We start from the raw sequence: 9416 nt of genomic DNA, 5'->3' as shown, positions 1-9416 counted from the left end.
CTTTCTCTCTCTCTTTCCCTCTCCTGCTCCCTCTTTCTCTCTGTCTTTCTTCTTCTGCCATATTGCATGGGCTAGGACTTCCAGTATCAGGTTGAATGTGAGTGGTGGGAGCAGACATCTTTACCTTGTTCCTAATTTTTAATGAGCAAACCATTTATTCTTTCATCATTAAGTATGATTTTAGTAGTAACTTTTTAAAAAATAATTTCAACTTTTATTGTAGATTCAGGGGGTACATGTGCAGGTTTGTCACATGGGTACACTGTGTGATGGTGAGGTTTGGGGAATTAATGATCCCATCACCCAGCTAGTGAGCATAGTACCTAATAGGTAGTTTTTCAACCCTTGCTGCCTCCCTTCCTCCTTCCTCTAGTAGTCCGTGGTGTCTATTGTTGCCATCTTTATGTCCATGTATACCCAATATTTAGCTTCCACTTATAAGTGAGAACAGCAGTATTTCTGTTCTTGCATTAATTCACTTAGAATAATGGCCTCCAGCTGCATCCATGTTGCTGCAAAGGACATGATTTCATTCTTTTTTTTATGGCTGCATAGTAGCCATGGTGTATTTATACCACATTTTCTTCATCCAATCCACCATTGATGGGCACTTATGTGGATTCCATGTCTTTGCTGTTGTGAATAGTGCTGTAGTAAACGTCCGAGTGTGGGTGTCTTTTTGGAAGAAGGATATCTTTTCCTTTGGAGGTGTACCCAGTAATAGGATTGCTGGGTTGAATGGTAGTACTATTTTCACTTCCTTGAGAAATCTCCAAACTACTTTCCACAGGGGCTGAACTAATTTACATTCTCACCAACAGCATTCTGTTTTCTCTGCAGCCTCATCAGCATCTGTTGTTTGTTGACTTTTTAATAATAGCCATTTGGCCTGGTGTGGGGTGGTATCTCATTGTGGTTTTGATTTGCATTTCTCTGATGATTCGTGATGTTGGGAATTTTTTCGTGTTCATTGGCCCCTTGTATGTCTTCTTTTGAGAAGCGTCTGCTCATGTCTTTTGCCCACTTTTTAATGGGGTTATTTGGTTTTTGCCTGTTGAATTAAGTGCCTGATAGATTCTGGCTATTAGACCTTTGTTGGATGCATAGGGTTTGCGAATATTATCTCTTACTCTGTAGGTTGTCTGTTTACTCCGTTGATAGTTTCTTGTTTTCTTTTTCCTGTTTTTTTTTTGTTTGTTTGGTTTTTGTTTTTTGAGACGGAATCTTGCTCTGTCACCCAGGCTGGAGTGCAGTGGCGCAATCTTGGCTCACTGCAACCTCCATCTCCAAGGTTCAAGCGATTCTCCCACCTCAGCCTCTGGAGTAGCTGGGATTACAGGCACCCACAATCACATCCGGCTAATGTTTTATATTTTTAGCAGAGACGGGGTTTTACCATGTTGGCCAGGCGGGTCTCGAACTCCTGACCTCAAGTGATCTGCCTGTCTTGGCCTCCGAAAGTGCTGTTGATAGTTTCTTTTGCTGTGCAGAAGTTCTTTAGTTTAATTAGGTTCCACTTAATTTTTGTTTTTGTTGAAATTGCTTTTGAGGACTTAGTTATAAATTCTTTCCCAAGGCTGATGTCCAGAATGGTGTTTCCTAGGTTTTCTTTTAGGATTCTTATAGTTTGAGATTTTACATTTAAATCTTTAATCCATCTTGAGTTAATTTTTGTGTATGGTGAAAGGTAGGGGTCTAGTTTTGTTTTTCTGCATATGGCTAGCCAGCTATCCCAGCACCATTTATTGAATAGGGAGCCCTTTTCACATTGCTTATTGTTGTTGACTTCGTTGAAGATCAGATGGCTATAGGTGTGTGGCTTTATTTCTGGATTTCTATTCTGTTTCATTGGTCTATATGTCTGTTTCTGCACCAGTACCATGCTGTTTTGGTTACTGAAGCCTTATTGTATAGTTTGAAGTTGGGTAATGTGATGCCTCCAGCTTTGTTCTTTTTGCTTAGGATTACTTTGGCTATTTGGGCTCTTTTTCAGTTCCATATTAATTTTAAAATAGTTTTTTCTAATTATGTGAAAAATGATGTTGGTAGTTTGGTAGGAATAATGTTGAATATGTAGATTGCTTTGTGTAGTATAGCCATTTTAATGATATTAATTATTCCAATCCATGAGCGTAGAATGTTTTTTTATTTCTTGGTGTCATCTATTATTTCTTTCAGCAGTGTTTTGTAGTTCTCTTGTAGAGATCTTTGACTTCCTTGGTTAGAGGTATTTCTAGGGTTTTTTTTTTTTTGCAGCTATTGAAAATGGGATTGCCTTCTTGATTTGGCTCTCAGCTGGAACATTAATGATATACAGAAATGCTACTGATTTTTGTACATTGGTTTTGTATCCCAAAACTTTACTGAAGTTGTTTATCCATTCTAGGAGGCTTTTGGTGGAGTCTTCAGGGTTTTCTAGGTGTAGAATTATATTGCCAGTGAAGAGACATAGTTTGACTTCTTTTCCTGTTTGGATGCCTTTTATTTCTTTCTCTTGCCTGATTGCTCTGGCTAGGACTTCCAGCGTAGGTTTTTGTAGATGCTTTTTATTGAAGAAGTTTCATTAATTTCCTAGTTTTCTGAAGTTCTTTTTTTTAAAGTAGGAATGGATGTTGAGTTTTGTCAAATGCTTTTCCTGTGACTATTGAGATGATTAAATGATTTTTCTTTTTCAGTTTGGTGAGTTACATTGATTATTGAATGCTAAGCCAAACTTGCTTTCCTTGTGTAAACCCCACTTGGTTATTATCTTTTAAAATATATATTGCTTGACTTGATTTGCTATTTTTTTTGTTTAGAATTTTTGTATGTTTCCCTATCTCTGTAGTTTTGTTTTGTTTTCTTGTCTGGTTTTGGTATCAGGGAAATGACTTCATAGAAGAAGTTCAGAAGTATTCTTTCTTCTTTAACTTTCAATTGCCTATAATTAATACTATTTTTTTCTTAAATAAAAATTATTGGTAGAATTCACCAGTGAAATTCTCTGGGTTTGGAGGTTGTTTTTTGGGGGAGAGGGGAGAGTTAAACATATTTAATTCTTTAGTAGATATTCAGGCTATCTATTTATTTTTTAATGAGCTTTGGGAATTATATCTTTCAAGGAATTTATACATTTCATCTAAGTTGTCAAATTTATTGGCATAAAGTTGCTAATAACATTTCTTTGTTATCCTTTTAATATCTGTAGAATCTATAGTGATGTCACCTCTCTTATTTCTGATAATGTTAATGTATGTCTTCCTTCTTTTTTTCTTGATCAGCTTAGCTAGGCATTTATTTATTTTATTGTTTTTCTCATAGAACCTGCTTTTTGTTTAATTAACTTTCTCTATTTTTTTCTATTTCTGCTCTGATCTCTGTTTTTTATTCTGCTCACTTTGGGCTTACTTTCATCTTCTTTTTCTAGTTTCTTAATGTGAAAGCTGAGATCATTTACTTGAGAGTGCTCTTGTCTTAAATAGGCAGTTAGTGTTATAAATTTCCTTCTAGGTACTGCTTTAGCTGTGTATTCAAACTTTTGATATATATTATTTTCACTTTGATTCAGTTCAAAATACTTTCTAATTTCCTTTTAGATTTCTTCTTTGAACCACATTTATTTAGAAATGGGCTTCTTGTGGATATTTCATAGATACTTCTGTCATTGATTTCTAAATTCTATTGTGGTCAGAGGACATACACCCTATGACTTATATCCTTTGAAATTTATTACGCATGTTTTATGGCCCAGAATATGGTCATGGGCACTTGAAAAAAATGCTTATTCTGCTGTTGTTGGGTGGAATGTTCTATAAATGTCATTTAGGTCAATTTTTGTGAGGTATTTTTGCTGGGTATAGAATTATAGGTTAACACATTTAAAAAGTATTTTTAAAGTATTGTGGGTACTAGCTTCTCATTTCCGTTGTTTCCAATGAGAAATCTGTTATCCTTTGTTTGTTTATTTATTTTTATTTATTTTATTCTTTTTGAGACAGGGTCTTACTCTGTTTTTCAGGCTGGAATGCAGTGGTGTAATCATGGTTCACTGCAGCTTCAACCTCCCCAGGCTCAGGTTATCCTCCAACCTCAGCCTCCCAAGTAGCTGGAACTATAGGCATGTGCCACCATGCACAGGTAATCTTTGTATTTCTTACAGAGACAGAGCTTCGCTGTGTTGCCCAGGCTGGTCTTGAACTCCGGAGTTCAATTGATCCACCCACCTCAGCCTCCCCAAATGCTGGGATAACAGGCATGAGCCGCTGTGCCCAGCTGTTATCCTTTATTTGTTCCTTTGTTCATTTTTCCCCCTTGTCTGCTTTTAAGATTTTCTTTGGCATTAGTTTTAAATAATACTATTATGATGTGCCTTGGTGTGATTTTATTTATATTTCTTGTGCTGCAGCTTTGTGAGATTATTGTTCTGTATGTTTGTGGTTTTCATTAAATTTGAAACAGTTTGGCCATTATGTCTGCAACAATTTTTTTTTCTGCCTTCCTCCCTACTTTGGAAATCCAATTTCCTATATATTAGGTTGCTTGAAATTGTCTCATATCTCACTGATTCTCTTATAACTTCTTTTGGATCCTTTTTTCTGTATATTTCATTTCAGATATTGTCATATTTTCAAGTTTACTCATCCTTTCTTCTGCAAAGTCCAATCTGCCATTAATCCCATTCAGTGCATTTTTCATCTCAGATATTGTATTAAGTTCTAGAAAACCAGATATTGTTTTAATCTCTGGAAATTCAATTTAGCCCTTTTAAAATGTCTTCCATGTCTCTATTAAAGTTTTTGAACATCTGTAATACAGTTGTAATAACTGTTTTAGTGTCCTTGTTTGCTAGTCTTAACATCTGTGGCATTTTGGGGTTAGTTTTAATGTATTGGTTTTTCTTATCTTCAGAGGTTGCATTTTTCTGCTTCTTTGCATGCCTGGTAATCTTTGATTGGATACCACACATGTGAATTTTACATGTTATGTGATGGATAGTTTGCAGAAATATTCTTTATTTTGTGATGCAGGTGAACTAGTTGGAAGCAGATTGATTCTTTGGGTCTTGCTTTTAAGATTTGTCAGGCAGGACCAGAACATTTTTTAGTTTAGGTCTAATTATTCCCCACTACTGAGGCAAGGTCCTTCTAAGTGCTCTACCCAAATGTCCCATAAAATATATTTTTCAGTCTAGCTGGTGGAGTCAGGCACTCTTCATCTTAATCCTCTCAGACGTTTCCCCCCAAAACTTGGGTAGTTTCCTCAGATGTATGTATTTATTTGTACTATACTGAATAATCAAAAAGAAACCCTCTACAAACCCTTGGAATTCTTTTTTTCCTTTTTTAGATGGAGTTTTGCTCTGTCGCTCAGGCTGGATTTCAGTGGCATGATCTTGGCTCACTGTAACCTCTGCCTCCTATGTTGAAGCAATTCTCCTGCCTCAGCCTCCCGAGTAGCTGGGATTACAGGTGCCCGCCACCATGCCCGGCTGATTTTTGTATTTTTAGTAGATGGGGTTTTGCCATGTTGGCCAGGCTGGTCTCGAACTCCTGACCTCAGGTAATCCACCTGCTTTGGCTTCCCAAAGTACTGGGATTACAGGCGTGAGCCACTGTGCCCGGCCCGGCATTTTTATATAAGAACCTTTGAACACTTAATGTAGTCTCCTTCTGACATATGTTATCTATTTCATTTCTATTAAGTATAAACATTATTTTTGTTTCATATAATTAATGTTTGTTTATATATGCTATTTTTCATTGCTCTTCATTCCTTCCTGCATTTCTGAGTTTCTACCTGGAATAATTTTTTTTCTGCCTAAAGAACACTTTTCAGTGTTGTCCTTAGTGTTGGTCTGCTTTGATGAGTTTCTCTAGTTTTTATACATTTGAATATATTTTTATTTCACTTTCATTCTTGAAGAATATTTTTGCTGGGTATAGAATTCCAGATCAGCAGTTATTTTCTTTCAGTACTTAGAGATATTTTCCAGTAGTCTCTGGCTTCCAATTTTATTGTTAGGAGGTTTTTAAATGATAGTTTTTCTTTTCCTTTTAGCTGTTTCTTAAATATTTTATTTATTTATTTATTTTACCAATTAACTATGTGGTTTTAATTCTTGCATTGAGTTTGAACAAGTCTCAACCATTTTCCCTTCAGAGATTGCTTCTGTTTCATTCTTTTTTCTCTGGGATTAGAATTGCATGTATGTTCGACTTTCTTATTGTATTCCTTATTTCTCTTACATCCTTATGTGTTTTTCATCTCCTTTGTCTCTCCATAATTCATTTTATTTTTTGACCATTGTTACCTTTTACTAATTATTTTTGTCACCTTTTTCTAATCAGTTGTTAAACTCATTCATTAAATTCCTAATTTGGGTATTTTATCTTTCAGTTCTTGAATTTATAATTTTTCAAATTTTAAATATTATTTTGGTCCTTTTCTGAAATTCTACATTTGTGTCTTCAGTTTATTGGACAATAAAACATGCTGATCTTTTCCCCATGAAAAGTAATGTCTTCTCTACCACATCGCACCTGTACTGTTGATGTTCTGAACATAGTTTATTGAACATAAATTCAGTCTTTTACTTTATGTTGTTAATTTCTGCTTATCAGTCTAAAATTTCGAGGTCTTTTGCGGTCTTAACTTGGCCGATGATTTTATGAGGAGGCCAGGAAATCAGCAGAAAGGACTCTAATTCAAAGAACAATCAACTTTATTCTCTTCTGATACAAGATTTTCATGCCTGAAGGCATCTGAAAAATAAGTTTAGCATGGAATCTAGGAATGCCACATCCATGATGGCAAATCTATTAACTGTAAATTCTGCAAATAAAGGAAAGTTTCTGCTATTAAGAAACTTATCATTTAACTTGGAAGACAAAAAGAACACAGATTAAGTAATTAGTAGGACATATTAAAAATATGCAGTTAGCAGAACTAATGGTGAAGTACAGATCCTGAGTGTAGTTCACTTTCTAGTCTCTAGATGGAGACTCTGAGGACCAGAATAGTTTTGAAAGGCCCCATGTGTGCTGTTACTAGGCATAAGAAGAAGGGTCCCACGATGAATTACTTTCTTAAAACTTTAATTCATTCATTCATCCATTCAGCAAACATTTTTGGACATTATTATATTCCAGGCACTGAATGCTGTACTGGCCCCATTGGAGAACAAGATGGGCTGGACCCCTGCTCTCACGAACCTTACATTCTGGACACTCCTGATTGTGGACCAGAGCGGGAAGCAGAGGAGCATGGCTGGAGGAGGCCTTGCAGAGGAGCAGCCTGAGAGGAGTGATTGGGCCCATGACCCTGATCATTATCTGCCATCTCATCTCCCCAGAACAGCTGGCCCTGTTTTAGGGGTTGAGATCCTGGAGGTTCTGCCGGCCGAGGACACAGTACTCACAGATGGCCTCGCCCTTGCCTTCTGGGTTTCGTGCAGGGATTGGGGTGGGGATCAGAAGCCCACCAGCTCTTTTCTCTGTGATATGAGCCAGACTGTAATGTTGAGATCAGCAACTGTATCTTTTCATCTCTGAATCTCCAAAGCCTGACACATTGTAGGTGCTCAATAAATGTTTATCACTAAAAGATGTTACCTCGAGAATTACCTGAGGTCCCTACCTTTAAGCACTTTGTGTTATCTCCATTTACAGATGAGGACTTGGTCGTGGTCACAGAGCCTACATTTTCCGCAGAGCCCTACTTCAGTTCTTACCTCTTCCATTACTCTCTCTGTCATAATTCCAATTCATAGTTGGGTTAACCTTTTCCTGAATTCTTTTTTTTTTTTTTTTTTGAGACAGAGTATTGCTCTGTCACCAGGTTGGAGTGCAGTGGCACGATCTCAGCTCACTGCAGCGTCTGCCTCCCAGGTTCAAGCGATTCTCCTGCCTCAGCCTCCCAAGTAGCTGCGATTACAGGTGCCTGCCACCACGCCTGGCTAATTTTTGTATTTTTAGTATAGATGGGATTTCACCATGTTGGCCAGGATGGTCTCTATCTCCTGACCTCGTGATCCGCCCCTCTCGGCCTCCCAAAGTGCTGGGATTACAGGCGTGAGCCACTGCACGTGGCCACCCTTTTCCTGAATTCTTACAAGACTAAGCCTGAATTAATCATTTTATCATTTCAATAATAGCATCCATCTTAATGTCACTTGCCCTCTGCCAAGCACTGTGCTGAATGTTTTAATACTTCAACTCAGTTCTTTACAATATCCCTTTGAGAGAGGCATCTTTATTAATCCATGTTACAAAGAGAAATCTAGGGCTTACAGAAGTTAAATAATGTACCTGGAATAGCACAGCTAGTAAGTGCCACAGCTAGGATTTGAACCCTGGATGGTCTGACTCAGAAGTCTGTACCCACAAGCATCATGCTATACTGCTTCTGTTGCACTGTGTTCGGCTCAGTTCCCCACTGGAAGGCAAGTGCTTTCCGGTGCAGGGAGCACATCTCAAGGTTTTGTTTGTTTGTCTTTGTGATTTTCTGCCCACCTGTGAAGGCCTGGCATAATGCCTTGTGTATGGTTGATAATCAGTAAAGACTTGCTGTGCTGAAATTTCACTTGCGGCGCTGTCAGGCTGCAGGCTGCCACTAGGTGGTGCTACATTCCAGGGAGTGGACAGTGGCGGGCCATTTGATTGGCAAGAGTCAGGGTTCTGATAGCTCTGGACAAGGGGAGAGGAGTGTGGTCTATTCAGAAACGGGAAGGCTGGGGCCGTGGAGGAGGGGGACTTCATACCTCCTGAGAGGATATGGGGGGAGAGAGAATCTACTACCCAACTGGTGCCTAATGCTGCGTCCCAGGAAGCACCGCAGTTAGAAAAGTGGGCTGGCCAGAAAACAGAGGGGCCAGAGTGCGTCTGCAGCCCACAGAGGTGGGATGGAAACAAGTCAAGGTCATAGGGCATCAGAAAACCTACCAGGCTGTTGGTAGAGAGGCCCTGGCCTGCCTTTCTGCCCAGGACCATAGGAGGCAAATGGCCAAATCAACATTTTAATTCCACTCCCATTCAGATGTGTGGCTCCCCATCTTCTAGTTGGGCCCTCAGGCCACTATTGTTTTAGGTGCCCAGGGGAGAAATGTGCAGTGACTGATTCTAGACCCTGGCCCTCTGGCCCCTGCTACCTGTCTGTTCTCCTCTTCCACACTCCCCTCTGGCACATTGTAGGTGGAGCCACACTTTGGTGGAGAAAGGAGTTTAGTGCTGTGTACCAGACTGAGATGGAAAGTGTTGAAGGCAGAGTTCAGATATGGATGGGTCTCTGCAGGCTGTCCTAGTGAGGGAGGGCTTCCTGGAGAGGGAGATCCCAGTGGACAGGTGGGGTCTGATCCTGTACCCTTGAGTGTCAGGCCTTGGTGTTTGGCAGTGGTTTAGCTCAGCAGGAAGAGCAGAGGATGTCAGGAGACTTGGGCATTG

The 9416-nt window shown here is 39.0% G+C and overlaps 1 long non-coding RNA gene across 1 annotated transcript; it reads left to right on the top strand.

Annotated features, from left to right (window-relative positions):
* Nucleotides 1–241: 241 nt before the first annotated feature.
* Nucleotides 242–7581, top strand: LOC134729220 (uncharacterized). The gene is made up of 2 exons (XR_010110114.1): nucleotides 242–4116; nucleotides 7128–7581. It is a non-coding gene; the product is annotated as an uncharacterized LOC134729220 (long non-coding RNA).
* Nucleotides 7582–9416: the final 1835 nt, after the last annotated feature.

Source organism: Pan paniscus, chromosome 17, assembly GCF_029289425.2.
Source record: "Pan paniscus chromosome 17, NHGRI_mPanPan1-v2.0_pri, whole genome shotgun sequence".
In the NCBI taxonomy this organism is placed as follows: domain Eukaryota; kingdom Metazoa; phylum Chordata; class Mammalia; order Primates; family Hominidae; genus Pan; species Pan paniscus.
The sequence above is the reverse complement of the archived record's forward strand: the minus strand, read 5'-3'. Positions and strand labels throughout refer to the sequence as shown.